This window comes from Eumetopias jubatus, unplaced genomic scaffold, assembly GCF_037043125.1.
Source record: "Eumetopias jubatus isolate StellerSeaLion01/CBP00866 unplaced genomic scaffold, mEumJub1_p1.0 scaffold_4, whole genome shotgun sequence".
Lineage (NCBI taxonomy): Eukaryota > Metazoa > Chordata > Mammalia > Carnivora > Otariidae > Eumetopias > Eumetopias jubatus.
The window spans coordinates 357,433-380,216 of NW_028274810.1; the positions used below are offsets into that span (position 1 = coordinate 357,433).

Sequence of the window (22,784 nt, forward strand, 5' to 3'; positions counted from 1 at the left end):
ATGTGACTCTGACCGAGAATCAGGCCTGTAAGGAAGGCTGCTCTCTCGACCCCCCTCTTGTGTGAGGACGTTAGCACTTCTCTCCCCGTGGACCTGCCTGGAGACCTAGGTACTTAAGCACTAGCACGGGGAAGCCAGGCTGTAGAGTGACCAAACACTAGCTAACAGCAGTGGAGAGGGACCCTGCTGTAGACAGCATCACGGTTGTGGAGGGTGGCAACACTTTCAGTGTGTCTGCGTGAGGGCCCAGGAAACGATTCCCTTGAATCACAGGGCAAGAGAAACGGCTTCGCGCAGAGGCACCGCTCGCATCAGCTCTAGGGTCACGAAGCTAGCCTTCCCCCGGCACGGGTGTGTGGAGCCCTGAGTTCCAGGCACCACCGTCGAAGGCAGAAATCTGGGCAGATACCGTGCCTTAGGCTCCCGCCGGTCACTGGGGTAGAGGGCGCGCTCTACTGTGTCCTGTGCCTGAGAGCTCCGGGAACGGCCTCCCTAAAGCCCAAACAAGCGACCTAGAGCCCGGGGCTGAAGACACGCCTCTTGGCTCGGCTCTTGTTGCTGGGGCCAGGACCGTTGCCCCGTGTGCGAGTGCAGGCCGCAAAACCAGCCACTGACTGGCAGGAACCACACTGGAGAGCATCCTGGCTCCAGCCAGGACAGCCGTTGCTGAGGGTACAAGCATTCTGCCGTGTGCCTGCGGCCGTGCGCTGCCAGCGATTCCGAGACCATTTTCGGACTGAGACTCAGGCGGCGGCAGAAGGCAGAACACGGACCCCGCTTCGTTCGTGAAGCCGGGCCTGCGGCCCCGGTTTGGCATGCAAGTCTCATTGCTAGCGGACGAACGGGAAGCAAACACAGTGTAGAGAATCCGTGCTGTAGCTGCCGCCGACCTCTCTGCGGGAGGAGGCAGTGTACGGTGTCCGGGGGCGAGAGCCTGGGGAACGGGTTCCATGCGCCAAAGCCAGGTGAGAAACAGGCCGTTGCGGAAGGCATCTCTCGGCTCAGCTCTTGCTACCCGGAGCTGCTGCATCCACACTGCTCCCCGTGGCTCGGGAACTCTCGCCGCTCAACCCTGACTTGGAAGAAAGCAGCGTGGAAACCAGCACAGCTGTAGCTCCCGTCCCCTCTCCACGGGGCGCGGCCACCTGTTCAACCGTGCTTGTGTGCCCAGCTGGGGAGTGGGTCCCAGCGGAATTCCAAGGGAGAAAGAAGCAGGGGCCCAAGGCGCCTCTGGACGCTACACCTCTTTCTTGAGGCAAGGCCGTCTGGCCCTGTGTGTGTTTAGTCCGTACTGCCATCCGCCTAACGCCAAGGAACCACACGCTAGAGGCCCCGAGCCTCCGCCACGAACGCCCTTCCTGAGCGCGCACTTCACCTGTGGGGTGTTTGTGTGAAAGCATGAGCGATGGAACCTAAATGTGACTCTGACCGAGAATCAGGCCTGTAAGGAAGGCTGCTCTCTCGACCCCCCTCTTGTGTGAGGACGTTAGCACTTCTCTCCCCGTGGACCTGCCTGGAGACCTAGGTACTTAAGCACTAGCACGGGGAAGCCAGGCTGTAGAGTGACCAAACACTAGCTAACAGCAGTGGAGAGGGACCCTGCTGTAGACAGCATCACGGTTGTGGAGGGTGGCAACACTTTCAGTGTGTCTGCGTGAGGGCCTAGGAAACGATTCCCTTGAATCACAGGGCGAGAGAAACGGCTTCGCACAGAGGCACCTCTCGCACCAGCTCTAGTGTCACGAAGCTAGCCTTCCCTCGGCACGGGTGCATGAAGCCCTGAATTCCAGGCACCTCCGTCGACGGCAGAAATCTGGGCAGATACCCTGCCTTAAGCTCCCGGCGGTCACTGGGTTAGAGGGCGCGCTCTACTGTGTCCTGTGGCTGAGAGCTCTGGGAACGGCCTCCCTAAAGGCCACCCGAGCGAGCAAGAGGCCGGGGCCGAAGACACACCTCCTGGCTCGGCTGTTGTTGCTGGGCCCAGGACCATTGCCCTGTGTGCGAGTGCAGGCCCCAAAACGAGCCTGACTGGCAGGAACCACACTGGAGAGCATCCTGGCTCCAGCCGGGACAGCCGTTGCTGAGGGTGGAAGCATTCTGCCGTGTGCCGGCGGCCGTGCGCTGCCAGCGAGTCCCAGACCATTTTCGGAGTGAGACTCAGGCGGCGGCAGAAGGCAGAACACGGCCCGCCGCTTGGTTCGTGAAGCCGGGCCTGCGGCCCCGCCTTGGCATGCAAGTCTCATTGCTAGCGTACGTACGCGAATCAAACACAGTGTAGAGAATCCGTGCTGTAGCTGCTGCCGACCTCTCTGCGGGAGGAGGCAGCGTACGGTGTCCGGGCGCGAGAGCCTTGGGAACGGGTTCCATGCGCCAAAGCCAGGTGAGAAACAGGCCGTTGCGGAAGGCACCTCTTGGCTCAGCTCTTGCTACCCGGAGCTGCTAGCTCTACACTGCTCCCCGTGGCTCGGGAACTCTCGCCGCTGAACCCTGACTTGGAAGAAAGCTGCCTGGAAACCAGCACAGCTGTAGCTCCCGTCCCCTCTCCACGGGGCGCGGCCACCGGTTCAACCGTGGTTGTGTGCCCAGCTGCGGAGTGGGTCCCAGCGGAATTCCAGGGAGAAAGAAGCAGGGGTCCAAGGCGCCTCTGGACGCAACAGCTTTTTCCTGAGGCCAGGCCGTCTGGCCCTGTGTGCTTTTAGTCCAAAGTGCCATCCGCCTAACGCCAAGGAACCAAACGCTATAGGCCCCGAGCCTCCGCCACGAACGCCCTTCCTGAGCGCACACTTCACCTGTGGGGTGTTTGTGTGAAAGCATGAGCAATGGAACCTAAAAGTGACTCTGACCGAGACACAGGCCTGTAAGGAAGGCTGCTGTCTCGACCCCTCTCTTGTGTGAGGAGGTTAGCACTGTTATCCCCTGTGGGCCTGCCTGGAGACCTAGGTACCTAAGCCCTAGCACGGAGAAGCCAGGCTGTAGAGTGACCGAACAGTAGCTAACAGCAGTGGAGAGGGACCGTGCTGTAGACACCATCTCGGTTCCGGACGGTGGCAACACTTTCAGTGTGTCCGCGTGAGTGCCTAGGAAACTATTCCCCTGAAACACAGGGCGAGAGAAACAAATTCGCGCAGAGGCACCTCTTGCACCAGCTCTAGTGTCACAAAGCTAGCCTTCCCCCGGCACGGGTGCGTGGAGCCCTGAGGTCCAGGCTCCTCCTTCGAACGCAGAAATCTGGGCAGATACCGTGGCTTAAGCTTCCATCGGTCACTGGGTTAGAGGGCGCGCTCTACTGTGTCCTGTGGCTGAGAGCTCTGGGAACGGCCTCCCTAAAGGCCACCCGAGCGAGCAAGAGGCCGGGGCCGAAGACACGCCTCTTGGCTCGGCTCTTGTTGCAGGGCCCAGGACCATTGCCCCGTGTGCGAGTGCAGGCCGCAAAACCAGCCCCTGACTGGCAGGAACCACACTGGAGAGCATCCTGGCACCAGCCGGGACAGCCGTTGCTGAGGGTGAAAGCATTCTGCCGTGTGCCTGCGGCTGTGCGCTGCCAACTACTCCCAGACCATTTTCGGAGTGAGACTCAGGCGGCGGCAGAAGGCAGAACACGGCCCCCGGTTTGGTTCGTGAAGCCGGGCCTGCGGTCCCGCTTTGGCATGCAAGTCTCATTGCTAGCGGACGAACGGGAAGCAAACACAGTGTAGAGAATCCGTGCTGTAGCGGCCGCCGACCTCTCTGCGGGAGGAGGCAGTGTACGGTGTCCGGGCGCGAGAGCCTTGGGAACGGGTTCCATGCGCCAAAGCCAGGTGAGAAACAGGCCGTTGCGTAAGTCACCTCTCGGCTCAGCTCCTGCTACCAGGAGCTGCTACCTCTACACTGTTCCCCGTGGCTCGGGAACTCTCTCCGCTCCAGCCTGACTGAGAAGTAAGCAGCCTGGAATCCAGTACAGCTGTAGCTCCCGTCCCCTGTCCACGGGTTGCGGCCACCTCTTCAACTGTGCTTGTGTCCCCAGTTGGGTAGTGGGTCCCAGCGGAATTCCAAGGGAGAAAGAAGTAAGGGCCAAAGGCGCGTCTGGACGGAACACCTCTTTCCTGAGGCCAGGCCGTCTGGCCCTGAGTGTTTTAGTCCGAACTGCCATCCGCCTAATGCCAAGGAACCAAACGCTAGAGGCCCCGAGCCTCCGCCACGAACGCCCTTCCTGAGCGCACACTTCACCTGTGGGGTGTTGTGTGAAAGCATAAGCGATGGAACCTAAACATGACTCTGACCGAGAAACAGGCCTGCAAGGAAGGCTGCTCTCTCGACCCCTCTCTTGTGTGAGGAGGTTAGCACTGCTCTCCCCTGTGGGCCTGCCTGGAGACCTAGGTACCTAAGCACTAGGACGGAGAAGCCAGGCTGTAGAGTGACTGAACACTAGCTAACAGCATTGGAGAGGGACCGTGCTGTAGACAGCATCACGGTTCCGGAGGTTGGAAACTCTTTCAGTGTGTGTGCGTGAGAGCCTGGGAAACGATTCCCCTAAAGCCCCGGGCGAGAAAACCGGCGTCGTCCAGAGGCCCCTAGCGCATGAGCTCTAGTTTCACGAAGCTAACACTCCTCCGGAATGTGTGCGTGCGGGTCTGAGTTCCAGGCACCTCCTTCGAAGGCACAACACTGTGGAGAAACCGTGCTTTAGCTCCTGCCGGTCAGTGGGTGGGAGGACGCTGTATACTGTGTACTGTGGCTGAGAGCCCTGGGATCGGCCTCCCTATATCAACCCAGGGGAGAAAAAGTCCGGTGCTGAGGACCCCTCTCAACTCAGCTCATGTTTCTGGGGCTAGTACCATTGCCCCGTGAGTGTCCAGGCTGGAAGTCAGCTGCCTAACTCGAAGGAAGCACAGTGTAGAAAATCCGTGCCTCTTCCAGAAGAGTCGGTCCTGGGATTGGATCTGGCCTGGGTTCTGTTGCTCTGGTTCATGCAGTAGTCTCTTTACCTCCAAGTCATTGCTTTCTTCAAAACATCATTTGTCCTGTTCCCTGAAATAACAAAACAGTGCAGTAGGAACAGCTGGGCCCATACTTGCCTGGTGTGTTCTAAAGTGTGTCTTTCTGTTTGCTCAGCTCAGTGTCTCCTTCTGTTCCCATGTGCCCCTCTCTCTGAATCCACATTTTCTCATGGCAGAGGAGATCTCGGGACATTACATCAGTCTGGACCCCCCCCCACCCAAGTGTGTCTGTTGACGGTCCATCTGTAGCACAAGTGGGGAGTCTGGAATTTCCCCCACCCCTAATTTCCTCTCCCATCCCCTGGCTCGGGGGTACCCACACTGGTTGAAGATGAACTGCTCCATGCTCTCCTGCTGGTTGGTGGTCTTTAGATGTTCCACTGTGCTCTGAAGGAGACTCTCCTGTTTGGACAGTTTGGTTGTCAGTTCCAGAAGTTCCTTTTTCATAGACTGTCCCTGGAGAAGGGAAACAGGCTCTCTGCCAATGGTCAGAAGGCCTAAAGCACCCCATGTTTTGCGGCTCTTGAAAATCAAAAGTGGGATTCTATAATCTCAGCTATTTCTGGACTGAAGTCCCTCCCTGAAAGCCTCTAAAACCCTCCAGCTGAGGCCAGCTTAGAATGAGGCCATTAGGTTGGAACACTGAGAACCTGGGAGCCTCCATGCAGATGGACACAGGCCTCCACTCTTGTTCCTATAGAGAACCAGGGCAGCTCCAGAACTCCTAGCGGTGGCGCAAGAGCTCACATTTAGCGCTGACATCAGTTCTAGTGCCCTGGCATCAACAGTTAAGACTTGGTATTTGGGAATGTTATGGCTGGGGAGACAGTCTGCGATTTTGTAAATCTTTTGACCAACTTCAAGATGGCAAAACACCCTCTCCTTTGGAACTGGCATAGTTTGGTCCCATAAGGTGTTAGTGATATTAATCTGGCCTTAGAATCCTGTCATCAGGGCCTGGGGCGGGGTAGATTGACAAACCTTGCTGTCCAGGGTCCCACCAATCAGAACCCAGTCCTCAAGACTGAGGGCACCAGGGAAGAAAGGGTCTATTTCCTGGCAGTTGAATTTCCCAGGTTGTGGAAGTAGTCCAAGAGATGTTGCTTGAATTTTGTTTTGAGTTGTGTGGAAGGGCTGAGAGACTTGAGAAAAGAAGGGGTGTGAAACCTTTGGGGGGAGCAAAGTGATTATGTTTGTACATTGTGAAGCATATGGGCATATGAAGCTATGCTGGGATGGAAGGTTGAAACATCCTACATATTTTATAAGATAAAACAGATGTACTGGATGTGCCTTTTCAACAGTGTGGCTTTTTTGTTTGTTTGTTTTCTGTTTGTCATATGCTGACCCCTTTTGTTTGCCCAAGTGCAAGTAGTCTGTCTTTGTATTTTTCAGACTTTGGTGCTGTGTTTACCTGCACCCTATTGAATACAAGCCCAAATATCTGGCTTATTTAGTGTTTTAGAGAGTTCAGACAAGTTCTGTTGAAGTGCTTTTGGGAGGCAACTCTTAATAAGCAAACCTAACCAGTACCATTCTGTAAACCTTTGGGTTATACAAAATAACTGAACTTAGGGACAGCGGGGTCGGGGGGGTCGGGTGGGGTGGGGTGGGTGGCAGCGGGTGGGACAGGGGCTGCTCTTCTACCCATGGCGTGTGCATGTGTGTTTGTATAGATGTATCTGTTTATTTCCCTGACTTCCACCCCATCTTTAGATTTCCTGCCTTATATGCAGATAGCAATACCCCCACTCACAAATAGTATCCAGCCCCGTCTCTACTGCTTAGCAGGGAAGGTGCAGGTGTATTTTCTACCCATAAGATGAGAGAGACCCCGTGAGTGGAGCCCTTTCTGGGGTCTCTTTGGGAGCAGCCCTGCAGTGCCTGGAGGGGGACTAGGAATCCCTGCCCCTCCTTTAGGGCCTAGGTTGCAGTCCAGGGATTTGACACACCTGGTGGCTTCCTTCTCTCCCTAGGGAACAGAAGTGAGCCCTGGGTTCCGTGTTACCCATGAGACACCCCAGAAAGGCTCTGAGAAAGCCTGAACTTCCCATGGGGCCAGTTTTTATTCAAGCTCATCCTTCCTGTGGAAGATATTTGAGAGAATAGGAATGAGCAGGGCATGCTCACATGCTTTAAGGATCCATGCCCACTGACAGAGGATAGGTTTTCACCACAGACCTCACAGCACAATCCACTCAAGCCCCTGCACAAGGGGCGGTGGGTCTCCTGCACTCTCCCCCAGCAAAAACTGTCTCAGAAAAGCTGACGAGATGGTGGCAGTGGAGCAGCAGAAGAAACGCACCTTCCCCACGTTCCCCTGCAGCCCCTGCGGGGACCTCGACTGGTTGTTGGATGGGTCCTTAGAGCTGTGGCTACCGCTGTACAGCGCCCCCCAGCGGCGGAGGCTGACCCGGGTTTGATGGAGGAGGTGACACTCACTGCTGAAGCCCCTGGGCAAGGCCAGGAAGGAGGCTCCCTGGTGGAGAAGTCCCAGGGGGTTAAGACGCACCTGCAGGACACCATCCTCCTGCCAGAGATGGTGGGCAGCATAGTGGGTATCTACAATGGCTAGACCTTCAATCAGGTAGAAATCAAGCCCGAGAGGATTGGTTACCACCTCAGTGATGTCTCTATCACCTACAAGCCTTGGAAGCAGGGCAGCCCCTGCATAGTCATCCTGGGGCCACCCATGCCTCCAGCTGCATCCTTCTCAAGTAGCCTGTTGGGCCAAAAGGGCACAGGCTTGTCTTAAAAATAATAAAACAAAAGCTGCCCTTAGAACCGGTGCAGTGCTGTGGCGCCTGGGTGGCTCAGAATGTTGAGCATCTGCCTTCAGCTCAGGTCATGATCTCCAGGATCTGGAGATTCCTGGAATCGAGCCCCACGTCGTTGAGCTCCCAGCCCGGTGGCGAGTCTGCTTCTTCCTCTCCCTCTGATTCTGCCTCTCCCCCTATGTGTACTCTCTTTCTCTCTCAAATAAATAAATATATTTTTAATAATTTTTATTATGTTATGTTAGTCACCGTACAGTACATCATTAGTTTTTGATGTAGTGTTCCATGATTCACTGCGTATAACATCCAGCAATTGCACTACTGGGTATTTACCCCAAAGATACAGATGTAGTAAAAAGAAGGGTCATATGCACCCCAATTTTCATAGCAGCAATGTCCACAATAGCCAAACTGTGGAAGGAGCTGAGATATGCTTCAACGACGAATGGATGAAGAAGATGTGGTCCATTTATACAATGGAATATTGCTCAGCCATCAGAAAGATGAATTCCCAACATTTGCATCAACATGGATGGAACTGAAGGAGATTATGCTAAGTGAAATAAGTCAAACAGAGAAGGACGATATCATATGGTTTCACTTATTTGTGGAACATAAGGAATAGCATGGAGGACATTAGGAGAAGAGGGAAAAATGAAAGGGGACGGGAATTGGAGGGGGAGATGAACCATGAAAGACTATGGACTTTGGGGAATCAAACTGAGGGTTTCAGAGGGGAGGGGGTAGGGGGGATGGGTGAGCCCAGTGATGGGTATTAAATAAATCTTCAAAAGAAAAAGAAAAAGAACTGGTGCAGTGCTTTGTAAATACAAACTTTAAGCGTTTTCTTACTTCAAGGCTTCACCCTGGCTCTGGCGATTTTCTACATTCTGTAAAAGTCTGTGTTTAGAATCTAGATGACCTCTCTCAACTTGATTTTATTTTTTTTGTTTTTGTTTTTTTTTAATTTTTTATTGTTATGTTAATCACCATATATTACATAATTTGTTTTGGTGTAGTGTTCCATGATTCATTGTTTGTTCATAACACCCAGTGCTCCATGCAGAACGTGCCCTCCTCAATACCCATCACCAGGCTAACCCATCCCCCCACCCTCCTCCCCTCCAGAAACCTCAGTTTGTTTTTCAGAGTCCATCATCTCTCCTGGTTCATCTCCCCCTCTGACTTACTCCCCTTCATTCTTCCTCTCCTGCTATCTTCTTCTTTTTCTTTTTTCTTAAAATATGTTGCGTTATTTGTTTCAGAAGTACAGATCTGTGATTCAACAGTCTTACACAATTCACAGCGCTCACCGTAGCACATATCTTCCCCAATGTCCATCACCCAGCCACCCCATCCCTCCCACCCCCGACCACTCCAGCAACCCTCATCAACTTGATTTTATAATATGAGGGCCACACCAGTATGGACTCAGGGGAACTGGATTTACTCTCTTGCTTGAAACAACAAAGCAACTAAAAAGACACACAAGATGCATGAAATGCAGATTTCCAAGCTACATCAGGCAAAGAAGACAACCTTCCCAGACAGGAAAACACACAGCTGAGTGGAGCCCTACAGCTGCTCCAAGGTACGGCCTCCAGAGTGTTTCCAAGCAAGGCGTGGGGGGAGGGGAAACTGAGAGGAGCCCAGTGGACCTCCTGGAATTGAGGACACTGAGCTGAGAGGACAGCGTCCTGGGGAGGACAGAGCTGCGGAAAGTCACCTAAGCAGAGCTGTGGAGAGGCCCTGGGGTGGCGTGCAGCGTGGTCCTGCTCAGGGCCTCCATAGGAGGCAAGGACAGCAAGTCAGTGGGCAATCATTTAAAGCCTTAAAGGGAACAGGGCCTGGGCTCTCACAGGCAAAATGACCCCTAATCAGGAGACAGATCAATCATCTGAAAATAATTCAGAGCTGACACAGATGTGAGAACCACCAGAAAAGGACATTAAAACATTTATTATAACTGTCTTCCATCAGTTGAAAATGTTAAATAGGTAAATGGAAAAGATAAACAAGACCCTATCTATCTTTTTTAAAAGATTATTTATTTATTTATTTGATAGAGAGAGAGAGAGAGAGAGAGAGCACAAGTGGGCAGAGCGGCAGGCAGAGGGGCAGGCAGAGGGAGAAGAGAAGCAGGCTCTCTGCTGAGCAGAGAGCCCGATGTGGGGCTCTATGTGGGGCTTGATCCCAGGACGCTGGGATCATGACCCAAACCGAAGGCAGATGCCCAACCAACTGAGCCACCCAGGTGACCCTACCTATCTTTATGAGATGAAAACTACAATGTCCAAAAGGAAATGTACTGCAAGGGATTGACAGCAATTAGAAAATGCATAGGAAAAAATTTTGATAGCACTGTATTGAATCTGTAGATCCCTTTGAGTAGTATTGCCATATGAACTACATTCAATCTTCCAATGCATGCATCCAGCTTTTTTCCCATTAGGTCTTTAATCTCTTGCAGCAATGTTTTATACTTTTCAGTGTACAAGTCTTGCTTCTCCTGGAATGAGTTTATTCCTAAATATTTTACTGTTTTGGGTGCTATTGTAAATGGAATTGTTTTCTTAACTTCCTTCTCAGATTGTTCATTGTCAGTGCATAGAAACACAAATGACTTTTGTATATGTGGTGCCCTGGAACTTTATGGAATGAGTTTATGGACTCTAATATTTTTGTGTGTGGAGTATTTGAGATTTTTCTATATTTAGGAGCATGTCGTTGGTAAATAGAGATACAGGTTGATCCTTGAACAATGTGGGGTTAAGGGTGCTGAGTCTCAAGGTCAAAAATCTGTGTATAACTTTTGACTCCCCCAAAACCTAACTACTAATAGCCTCTTGTTGACTGGAAGCCTTACTGATAACATAAAGAGTCGATTAACCCATATTTTGCAAGTTATATGTATTCTACACTGTATACTTATAGTAAAGTAAGCTAGAGAAAAGAAAGTGTTATTAAGGAGATCATAAGGAAGAGAACATACGTTTAGAGTAGTATGCTTTGTTTATAAAAAATGCATGTATAAGTGTACACATACTCTTCCAACCTGTGTTGTACAGGTCAACTGTAGCTTTATTTCTTCCTTCCCACACTCTTTTTTCTCACTTTCAGTTTTGAAACATATTTTGGCCATGGATAGAATTCTATACCTCTGCTTTGGGCCACCCCAGGGTTTTGCCAGCAGAGAGGAGCAGTGACAATGGGAGTTTCCCTATTTTGGGTCACCTCAGCCCCGGAGTCTTGGATCAACATCCACAGCCTAGGCCAAGGAAATAAGACTAGCGGGAGCCCTTAGTCTTTGCACACCTGTTCCAGTTGGAAGGACCACAGTGTCCCCCTGAGGCCCCTGCAAGGAGGGCTCAGAGCCCTTGAGCTGTCCTCAGCAAGAGGCCAGAGCCAATCTCTCCCTCTCTCCTACCCTCCCTCCATCACTCCTACTCTCTCTCCCTCTCTCCCCCTCACACTCCAGGTTGCCTACACTCCATCCTTTTGCTCCTCTTCAGCTTTCCATGTGCACCCCTTTCTCTGCCACCAGCATTCCAGGCTGAGGCCACTAAGCTGTTCTGGGTGGGGAAGCTCAGTGTTGTTCCAGGTGTTGCCTCTAGACATTTCTAAGAGGTTTGCTTGAATCTAAATCAGCTGCTAGAATAAAGGTGTTTTTTAAGAACAGCTGATGTGAAAAATCTAGGTTCCTCTAGGACTGAAGACTTAGAGTGGCAGTGGAACTCTCAGTGCCCACCACCCCTGTGGCAGAATGCACCCTTCACCCAACATTTAGTGGGCGCCTGCTAGGTGCCAGGCTCTGCTCTGAGCAAGGGGCTGCATGGTGAGTAGACCCTAAGTCCTGCCCCATGGAGCCCTGCTCTGCAGACACAGAGAGGGTGGCATGTAGGGGCACAGGTGGTCTGGCCCCCTGCCCCTGCGTAGGGAACTCGCAGTGAGTGCGACAGGTGACACGCAGGGAAGAATGGCAATCGGAGGTCTTCAGCCCAGGAGGTTGGTCTTCATTCTTAGAAGGGCAGCTTTGGGGCTGCAAGAGCAGGTGGGGATGACCCTGGGCCCCGCTTTCCTGCATCTGAGTGCCTGCTGACTCCAGCTCAGTATCAATGTGCAGATGCGCCCAAAGAAAAGACTCAGTGTCTCAGGCCTGGGTGGGTTGGATGGGGCAAGAGGAATTTGAAATCTCTGTTCAGCTGGAGATGGCAGGGACAAGGAGTTCCTTCTCGTTCTATAATATCAACCATCAGCCTCATGTTAGCTACTCTCCGTGGTGGTCAGTTGGCGCCTTTGGCTGTTACCCTTAAAGTTGGTGGCTAGAGCCCACCCCGGGGACCAAACCTACATAAGATCCATCCAGATCTTGCCAGCTGCTTTAGTGGGTCCTGCAGCCCTCACTTCTTCCCCGAATCTCCAGCCAGCTGGTGCCCCCCCCCCCCGTCTTTGCCTGCTGCCCCCTGGTCTCCCTGTGCCACCTGGAGGGCTCCTCCCTTAAGTCATCTGCCGCCTGGTGGATTCCAGGGGAACTGCCGGGGCCGAAGCCTGAAGGCACAGGCACTGAATCCCTGACTCCAGTTGGGAGGTCAGAAACCAGGCTCTGAGTCACCACCTGCTGGGACTCCAGGATGTGGCCCCTCACCAGGCAGTGTTTGCCTGGAGACTCCAGGACACATTGATGTGGGACTCTCACCTTCTATCTTTTTTTTTAATGAAATTTACATACAATAAAGTTAACCCATTGTAAAAGTACCCTACAAGGACAGAATTGTTCAGCTACTACCTAGTGTGTTTTAGAGGCTTCCTTCACCTTCCCACACTCCCTCCAGCCCCTCTGCAGACAATCTCTACTCCCTCCTCCAGCCCCAAGCAACATCGATCAGCTTTCTGTCTCTATAGATTGCTCTTTTCTGGACAAATTGAATAAGACACTATGTAGCATTTTGTGACTGGTTTCTTTCACTTTAGTATAATGTTTTTGAGGTTCATCCACGCTGTAACTTGGATCAGATTTCTTTGCTTCTTATTTTGCTGGATAGAATATATATACTTTATATACTACATATATACCACATTTTGTTTGTCCACTCACTAGTTGATGGGCATTTGTGTTGTTGGTCCACATATAAGTGAAACCATATGATAATTGTCTTTCTCTGCTTGACTTATTTAGCATAATCATCTCCAGTTCCATCCATGTCAATGCAAATAGTGGGTATTCATCCTTTCTGATGGCTAATATTCCATTGTATATGTTATATATGAATATGTATATAACCATGGATTATATGTATATAACCACATCTTCTTTATCCATTCATCTGTTGAAGGGCATTTCAGCTCCTTCCAGTTTGGCTATTGTGGACATTGCTGCTATGAACATTGGGGTGCATGTGCCCCTTCTTTTCACTGCATCTGTATTTTGGGGGTAAACACCTACTCATGCTATTCCTGGGTCGTAGGGTAGCTTTATTTTTAACGTCTTGAGGAACGTCCATACTGTTTTCCTGAGTGGCTATACCAGTTTGCATTCCCAAAACAGTGTAAGAGGGTTCCCCGTTCTCCACATCCTCACCAACATTTGTTGTTTCCTGTCTTGTTAATTTTTGCCGTTCTAACTGGTATTTCATTGTGGTTTTGATTTGTATTTCCCTGATGGCTAGTGATGTTGAACATTTTTTCATGGGTCTGTTAGCCGTGTGTATGTCTTCTTTGGAGAAGTGTGCGTTCATCTTCTGCCCATCTCTTGACTGGATTATTTCATTTTGGGGGGTTGAGTTTGAGAAGTTCTTTATAGATCTTGGATACAGCCCTTTATCTGTAATGTCATTTGCACATATCTTCTCCCATTCCATGGGTTGCCTCTTAGTTTTACTGACTGTTTCCTTTGCTGTTCAGAAGATTTTATCTTAATGAAATCTCAATAGTTCATTTTTGCTTTTGTTTCCTTTGCTTTTGGAGACATGTCTTGAAAGAAGTTGCTGTGGCCAATGTCAAAGAGGTTACAGCCTGTGTTCTCCTCTAGGATTTTGATGGATTCCTGTCTCACATTGAAGTGTTTCATCCATTTTGAGTTTATCTTTGTGTGTGGTGTAAGAGAACAGTCCACTTGCATTCTTCTGCATGTAGCTGTACAGTTTTGCTAGCACCATTTACTGAAGAGACTGTCTTTTGTCCATTGGATAGTCTTTCTGGCTTTGTCAAAGATTAGTTGACCATAGAGTTGAGGGTCCATTTCTGGGGTCTCTATTCTGTTCCATTGATCCATGTGTGTTTTTGTGCCAATACCATGCTGTCTTGGTGATCTCAGCTTTGTAATATAGCTAGAGGTCAGGCGTTGTGATGTCCCCAGCCTTGTTTTTCTTTTTCAACATTCCCTTGGCAATTTTTCTGGCTCCATACAAATTTTAGGATTGTTTGTTCTGGCTCTTTGGAGGAATGCCAACGGTATCTTGATAGGGACTGCTTTGAAAGTGTAGACTGTTCTGGGCAGCAGAGACATTTTCACAATGTTTATACTTTCAAGCCATGAGCATGGAATGTTTTTCCATCTCTTCGTGTCTTCCTCAATTCCTTTCATAAGTGTTCTGTAGTTTCTAGAGTATAGATCCTCTACATCTTTGGTTAGGTTAATTCCTCCATATCTTATGATTTTTGATGCTATTGTAAATGGAATTGAATCCTTAATTTCTTTTTTCAGTTACAGTGCTAGTGTATAGCAACACAACTGATTTCTGTGCATTGCTTTTGTATCCTGCCACGTTGTGGAATTGCTGTATGAGTCCTAATAACTTGGGGGTGGAGTCTTTTGTGTTCTCCACATAAAGGATCATGTCATCTGTGAAGAGAGAATTTGACTTCTTCTTCGCCAGTTTGAATGCCTTTTACTTCTTTTGTTGTCATTAGTTTCCTAATGGTGAAACTAATGGTGAGAGTGAGCTTCCCTGTCGTGTTCCTGACCTTAAGGGAAAAAATCTCTCAGTTTTTCCCCATTGAGAATGGTATTCGCTGTGGGCTTTTCATAGATGGCTTTTATGATACTGAGTTATGTTCCCTCTATCCCTGCACTTTGAAGAGTTTTAATCAAGAAAAGATGCTGTATTTTGTCAAATGCTTTCTCCGTATCATTGAGAGGATCATATGGTTCTTGTCTTTTCTCTTATTAGTGTGCTCTATCACGTTGATTAATTTGGGAACATTGAACTACCCTTGCAACCCAGGTATAAATCCCACCTGGTCTGATAGATATTCCTTTTAATGTATTGTTGGATCCTATTGGCTAGGATCTTGGTGAGTATTTTGGCATCAGTGTTCATCAGGGATATTGGTCTGCAATTCTCCTTTTTGATGGGGTCTTTGTCTGGCTTGGGGATCAGGGTAATGCTGGCCTCATATAACAAGTTTGGAAGTTTTCTTTATATTTCTGTTTTCTGAAACAGCCACAGTAGAAGAGGTATAATTTCTTCTTTAAATTTTTGGTAGAATTCCTCTGGGAAGCCATCTGGCCCTGGACTCTTGTTTTTTGTGAGGTTTTAATTACTGTTTCAATTTCCTGACTGGGTATTGGTCTGTTCAGATTGTCTATTTCTTCCTGTTTCAGTCTTGGTAGTTTATAAGTTTCCCGGAATGCATCTATCTCTTCTTGATTGCTTAATTTGTTGGCATATCGTTGCTGGTAATAATTTCTAATAATTGTTTCTATTTCCTTGATGGTAGTTGTGATTTCCTCCCTTTCATTCATGATTTCATTTAATTTGGGTCCTTTCTCTTTTCTTTTGGATAAGTTTGGCCAGTGGTTTATCTATCTTATTAATTCTTTCAGCGAACCAGCTTCTAGTTTCATTGACCTGTTTTTTTTCCCACTGTTTTTCTGGTTTCTATTTCATTGATTTCTGCTCTGATCTCAATTATTTCCTTTCTCCTGCTTGGTAAAGGTCTTTAGTTTCTGTTCTTTTTCCAGGTCCTTTAGGTGCAGGGTTATTGTGTGCACTTGGAATTTTTCTAATTTTTTGATAGCGGCTTGAAAGGCTATGTATTTCCCTCTTAGGACCGCCTTTGTAATACGACATATGTTTTGGACCGATTTGTTTTCATTCTCATTAGTTTCCATGAATTTTTTAAGTTCTTTAATTTCCTGGTCGACCCATTCGTTCTTTAACATGATGCCCTTTAACCTCCAAGTGCTTGAATTCCTCCTAAATTTCTTCTTGTGGTTGAGTTCCAGTTTCAGGGAATAATCTCAGTCTTTTGGTAGCAATTGAGACCTGATTTGTGACCCAGTATGTGGTCTTTTCTGGAGAAAGTTCGGTGTGCCCTCAAGAAGAAGGAGTATTTTGTTGTTTTAGGATGGAATGTTCTGTATATATCTAGGCAGTCCATCTGGTCCTATGTGTCATTCAAAGCTCTTGTTTCTTTGTTGATCTGCTTAGAAGATTAGTCCATTGTTGTGAGTAGAGTGTTAAGTCTCTTACTATTAATGTATTATTATCAATATATTTCTCTATTTTGGTTATTAGTTGGTTTATGTAATTGCTTGCTCCCATGTAAGGGGCATAGATACTTACAATTGTTAGATCTTATTGTTGGATAGAACTTTTAAGTGTGATATATATAGGATCCCTCTACATCTCTTACTACAGTCTGGTTTAAAATCTAATTTATCTGATATGAGGATTGCTACCCCAGCTTTCTTTTGAGGTCCGTTAGTGTGGTAAATGGTTCTCCATCCCCTCACTTGCAGTCTGGAGGTGACTTTAGGTTCAAAATGAGACTCTGGTAGACAGCATATGGCTTGGTCCCACTTTTTAAATCCAGTCTGAAACCGTGTGTCTTTTCATGGGGGCATTCAGCCCAATTACGTTAGGAGTAACTAAGTATTGAAAGATATGAATTTCGTGCCATTTTATTGCCTGTAAACTCCCTGTTTTTATAGATTTTCTGTTTCTTTCTTGTCTATGTGACTCTTGGGTTTCTCTTCACTTATAGAATTCCCCTTAACATTTCTTGCAAAGCCTCCTTGGTGGTCACATATTATTTCAGTTTCTGCCTGTCCTGAAAGCTCTTTAATCTCTCTATCCATTCTGAATAACAGTCTTGCTGGGTAAAGTATTCTTGACTGTTTGTTCTTTTCATTTAGTGCCCTGAACATGTCTTGCCAGCCCCTTCTGGCTTGCTGGGTTTCTGTGGACAGCTCTGATGTTATTCTGATGTTCCTCCCTCTGTACCTAAGAAATCTCTTCCCCTAGCTGCTCTCAGATTAGCTTTCTTGGGTCTAAGATTGGCAAGCTTCATTATTACATGTTGGGGTGTTTATTTATTTTTATTGATTTGGGAGGGGTCCTCTTTGCCTCTTGGACAGGAATGTTTGTTTCCTTCTCCAGATTAGGGAAGTTCTCAGCTATGATTTACTCAAATACACCTTCTAGTCCTTTCTATCTCTGTCCCCTTGTGGATCCCAATAATTCTGACATTGGAATGTTTCAAGACATCATTGATCTCTCTAAGTCTATATCTTCCTCAGCTTCCTTCCTTCCTATCAGCTTATATTCTAGATCACCATTTCGCTCTTCTGCCTCATTCCTCATTTACCCTAGCTGTTAGAATATCCAGTTTAGACTGCTTCTCACTCATAGCATTTTTTTTATTATGTTATGTTAATCACCAGACATTACATCATTAGTTTTTGATGTAGTTTTCCATGATTCATTGTTTGCGCATAATACCCAGTGCTCCATTCAATATGTGCCCTCTTTAATACCCATCACCAAGCTAAACTATCCCCCACCCCCATCCCCTCTAGAACCCTCAAGTTTGTTTCTCAGAGTCCATCATCTCTCATGGTTTGTCTCCCCCTCCGATTTTCCCTCCTTCATTGTTCCCTTCCTACTATCTTCTCCTTCTCCTTCTTCTTCTTTTTTAACATATAATGTATTAGTGTTTCAGAGGTACAGGTTTGTGATTCAACAGTCTTACACAATTCACAGCGATCACCATAGCACATACCCTCCCCAATGTCTATCACCCAGCCACCCCATCCCTCCCACTCCCCACCACTCCAGCAACCCTCAATTTGTTTCCTGAGATTAAGAATTCCTCATATCAGTGAGATCATATGATATATGACTTCCTCTGATTGACTTATTTCACTCAGTGTAATACCCTCCTGTTCCATCCACGTCATTGCAAATGGCAAGATTTCATTCCTTTTGATGGCTGCATATATATACATATATATACATATATACACACCACTTCTTCTTTATCCATTCATGTGTTGATGGACATCTTGGCTCTTTCCATAGTTTGGATATTGTGGACACTGCTGCTATAAACATCGGGGTGCACGTACCCCTTTGGATCCCTACATTTGTATCTTTGGGATAAATACCCAGTAGTGCAGTTGCTGGATCATAGGGCAGCTCTATTTTCAACGTTTTGAGGAACCTCCATACTGTTTTCCAGAGTGGCTACACCAGCTTGCATTCCCACCAACAGTGTAGGAGGGTTCCCCTTTCTCCACATCCCCGCCAACATCTGTCATTTCCTGACTTGTTAATTTTAGCTATTCTGACTGGTGTGAGGTGGTATTTCATTGAGGTTTTGATGTGGAGTTCCCTGATGCTGAGTGATGTTGAGCACTTTTTCATGTGTCTGTTGGCCGTTTGGATACCTTCTTTGGAAAAATCTTGTCTTCTGCCAATTTCTTGATTGGATTATTCGTTCTTTGGGTGTTGAGTTTGATAAATTCTTTCTTCTGCCCATTTCTTGATTGGATTATTTGTTCTTTGGGTGTTGAGTTTGATAAGTTCTTTATAGATTTTGGATACCAGCCCTTTATCTGATATGTCATTTGCAAATATCTTCCCCCATTCTGTCCGTTGTTTTTTGGTTTTGTTGACTGTTGCTTTTGCTGTGCAAAAGATTTTTTATCTTGATGAAGTCCCAATAGTTCGTTTTTGCCCTTGCTTCCCTTGCCTTTGGCGCAAATAATGAATCATTGAACACTACATCAAAAACCACTGATGTAGTGTGTGATGATTAACATAACATAATAAAAAAAAGGAGCCTAAAGAACCATTAGGAATAAGCACTGCCACATTTAGTGGTATGGATTTTAGGTTTGGTACTGATATCAACTTCCTTGTACAAATATGTTTAGAATCAAGAGTGAGACCATGGGATCACATGAAATGAAAGAAAACTGTGCCAAGTGTGAAGATACTAAGTTACCAAAGTTACTCTGAGTTGTATAATTGCTTTGTCCCTTAGGCCTTCATTTCCACCTGCAGAACCTAGAAAACGTTTAATAGAGTCTCCCCTGGCAATCAAATTCAATATGAGGACACAATAATATAAACTGTTAACCCAAACGTTCCATTTTTCCTTAACCTGTATTGAATGCAAGGTATTTCAATTGCCCATTCCCATTTTAGGCAAGACTGCAGTGAAGGCACAGAGTAAAGTGGTACATCCAGGTAAGATTCTGTTTCTTGGTCTACTTCTGTACTCAGCTTCTCAACTTTGTCTGCCAGTGGACCTCTGAACTCACATGGGAAACCCAACAAATATTAAAAATATAGGGTCTCTGGGTTGATCTTGGGAAACAGGCAACATTTAGGATTCTCTCAGGGCTCAGAAAGGCTCTTGATCTGCAAGGACCACGGTAGCTGCCCCAATTTCCGTAGGGGGTGTAACTCTGGATTCCTGATGCATGCACCTTATTTGTCTTTTATTTATCATTTTTATTTAATTTTAGCTAAACTCCATGACCAATGTAGGGCTCTAACTCATGACCTTGAGATCAAGAGTTGCATGCTGTATTGACTGAGCCAGCCATGTGTCCCTCTGGGCAGCTCTTATGGCCAGGCACATACTATGATTTTCATGTTAGCAGAAAGGTTTAAAAATCTAGGAAATGCCTTCAATCTGCTCCACTCCCATTGGCCATGTTTCCTGAGTTCCTGCTATGTACAAGTCTTCTTTCCCACCTACCCATAGAAAAAACCCTCTAGGAACCCAACCCAGATCCTCTGGGATCCCTTTTATCCTTTTTGTGTAATCCTCTCCTGCTCTCAGTGTGTTTGGGCTTCTAAAGACACCTGTGAGTAGGACTGCCCTGGGGCTCCTGGAGCTCCTTTGTACCCAGTCCCAGAGAACGGGGAGTACATGCAGTATACAACCACCAGCCCCATTTATCTCCCCTCCTGAAAGGCACTCAGCACCTCACTAACAGTGCAGGGGTGTGAAATCCCCTTTCCTGGCCTGGGGGAAACTAACTCTGGAAACAAGTTACCTCCAGGTTCTCCTGAACCTGTCAGGACAAATCTCCCCCAAGGCTGTTGGAAATCACACCATACACAGTAATGAACTCAAAATGGTCATTGTGGGTTTTCGTCTCTTAACATGAGATTTGGTCTTCTTCTTTTTTTTTTTTTTTACAATTTCCATGTATCTGCTGAATGTTTTTACATGATGGGATGTGGTTACAAGAAATGCTTTCTTGTCCTTCTTGGTGATTCTCACCTTGGTGTCAACTGGATCATTTTCAGATGAGTGATCTGTCTCCTCATGAGGGCTCATTTCCCCCTCATTTCAATAAAATGCAAACACGACAACCAAGGTTTCTTTTCTAGACCTGCAGATAGAAACTCTCCTACGTTTTCTATGAGAAATAGCGAAACGCTGCTCCTTCATAAAGCAAGCCTGAAAAATGGCGGTGCATTTCTCACTGCACTGGTGTCACCAGTGTCAACTCTGTGGCCCAGCAATGCAAGGGAAAAAAAAAAAAGCAAGATGAAAAGCAAACACTTTATTGTTACACACCCGTTATCAGGGGAGAGCTCAAACACAGTCACTCACTACTCCAATTTATGCAGTCGAGTTTCCCACCTTCGGGGAAATCTCAGGGTTCACTGCATCCTCAGGGCAACGGACAGGCCTCGCTCCTGGAAAACCGCCTGCCTGATCGTGGTATCACCCCTGCCAGGTAAGTGTGACTCGCCCCGCCTCCTCCCTACACCAGCCTCAAGCGCCTTCCACTTACACATAAGATCACTCGCCTAGCCACACCCTAAAGAATCAGCACCCACTCCTGTCCCAAGCATCCTCACCCTCGACACAATACTTCCTAATACAATGGAAGCAACAACACTGCTACTTCCACAGCCCCGGGAATTCTACCGTCGAGAACCGCACCCCAATGTTGTCTAATTTTACATCAGACACGCCGGGTCCATGACATCGAGGGCCTCGTCTCAGTCCCTCCACCACAAGCCATTTCCCTGTCCCCAGCTCCCATCCCACCTTGGATCTCTTCTGATGTCCTTCCTCTTTGACCCCTTCTTCCCTCTCCTCTTCCCTCACACCCTTCTCCTCTTCCTTCTCCTCCCACTGCCTTGGCTTCCTTCCTCCTCTTGCCAGTCACCTGCGCCCTGATTTGGTTACCACTTCTCCTCCCCCTCCCTGCAGCTCTAGCCCCACCATCCCTACACACACACACACACACACACACACACACACACACACACACACACAGCACTCAGCACAGGGAAGGCTGCGCCAGCCAGCCAAGAACATGAGGGAGGACTTTCCACCAGCCAAAGAAAGGCAGATACATATCTCTCTTGCTCTCGCTCTCTCCTCAGAACCTGGTTTGGAGGGGACAGAGTGTGATGGTTGCACATGAGGAGCTCAACCTCCAAGCCAGGCCCCACCTAAACCCCCAGGCCTGGACACCCGAGGGGGTGGGACCAAATGTCCACAACATCTTGTCACTCGGGATGACACCTGCCTGCAACACCCCAAGTGCTAAAAACATCTAGGAGCCTGCATCTTCACTAGGCAGACTCCAAAGGAAGGCCTGTGACCCCCCTTCGTGGCCACCTGGGGGAGGTGCACAAGGATCCCCCTGTTGAAAGGAAGGGGCAGGGCAATTGAAACCATCCTTTCTGCTCCCTTAGACCAGGGTCAAAGTTCATAGCAGGTGGTGAGTGTGGTCCCAGGCGCCCCACTCAGCCACTGCCTTCCCTCCCTCCACAGCTGGGCACTTCCCCTTGTGATGAAGGAGCAGTAGGCAAGCTGAAGACAAAGCTTAAGCTGACACCATGAAACCTCCCCCCACCTCCCACTCCTGGGTGGGATATGTGTGATATTCTATGGAGCTCCCAACTCTCCTAATGTCAATGCTGTACTAGATGGGAAAAACAACCTTAACTTGACCATGGCAAGGCCTCCTACAGTATCTTGTGTGTTGTTAACATATGAAAATCCTTTTGAAATCTCCCATTTCCTTACCTCCTCCAATTCCCAAGTTTATAATCAGCCATCCCTCACAACCCCAGGGCAGCAGCTCTTTCTGCCCTACTGGTCCTGTCTGCCTTTCAAGGGGGAAAAAAAAACAAGTTGGGAAACAAAACCAAAAAACAACTACCCCAAAGAGACTAGTACCTGGGCAATGTTATGGTCATGGATGGAGTGCCCTAGGGTTCTGATTTGCCTTTGTCTTGATTGTGCCTGGAGGTAGTGGTTTATTTTACCAGACGGTTGAAATTAGAAAAGATTGGGGGGGAGGGGCATCCAAATTTACCTGTCACCTGATTTCACAGTGTAGTGGTGGAGAGAATAATGCCCCCTCCCTAAGAGTTCCCCATTCTAATGCCAGGAACCTGTGCACAAGTTCCATCACACAGCAAAATGGACCCTGCAGAGGTGCTTATGTTAAGGACCTTGAGATGGGGAGATGATCCTGGATACGCCAGGTGGCCCCCTGGAATGGCAATGGGGATTTAAAACAAGAAGAGGCAGGGGCGCCTGGGTGGCTCAGTTGATTAAGTGACTGCATTTGGTCATGATCTCAGGGTCCTGGGATCAAGCCCACATCGGGCTCCCTGCTCACGGGAAGCCTGCTTTTTCCTTTCCCACTTCCCCTGCTTATGTTCCCTCTCTCGTGGTCTCTCTGTCAAATAAATAAATAAATAAATAAATAAATAAATAAATAAATAAATAAAAATCTTAAAAAAACCAGGAAGAG

At 48.1% G+C, this 22,784-nt stretch overlaps 1 non-coding gene and 1 pseudogene across 1 annotated transcript; one reads left to right on the forward strand and one right to left on the reverse strand.

Moving 5' to 3' along the window:
* Positions 1 to 7,249: 7,249 nt before the first annotated feature.
* On the forward strand, positions 7,250 to 7,697 carry LOC114202430 (small ribosomal subunit protein uS19 pseudogene; annotated as a pseudogene).
* A 12,888-nt stretch (positions 7,698 to 20,585) lies between these two features.
* LOC148164445 (U1 spliceosomal RNA) lies at positions 20,586 to 20,749 on the reverse strand. The gene has a single exon (XR_015768137.1). It is a non-coding gene; the product is annotated as a U1 spliceosomal RNA (small nuclear RNA).
* Positions 20,750 to 22,784: the final 2,035 nt, after the last annotated feature.